Source organism: Pezoporus occidentalis, unplaced genomic scaffold, assembly GCF_034315485.1.
Source record: "Pezoporus occidentalis ecotype Australia unplaced genomic scaffold, CSIRO_AGI_Poc_V1 ctg14, whole genome shotgun sequence".
NCBI lineage: Eukaryota > Metazoa > Chordata > Aves > Psittaciformes > Psittacidae > Pezoporus > Pezoporus occidentalis.
The window spans coordinates 7,030,173-7,030,383 of NW_026913209.1; positions in this window are offsets into that span (position 1 = coordinate 7,030,173).

Below are 211 nucleotides of genomic sequence, written 5' to 3' on the forward strand. Positions count from 1 at the left end.
AAACTTTAGATCTGTGGGACTTTGCAGCATAAAATTTATCTGATTAATGTAACGTTTCTCCACTTTTCACCATACCTACAGAGACACTGTGGTTTTTCTTTCAATTAAATATATTCATAACTCTTCTAAAGGTGCTGACTTTAACGTAAATATTCACTTCAAATATTACAGCTTCATTATTCAGAATATGAGCTGAGCAGTTTAGCCTTCT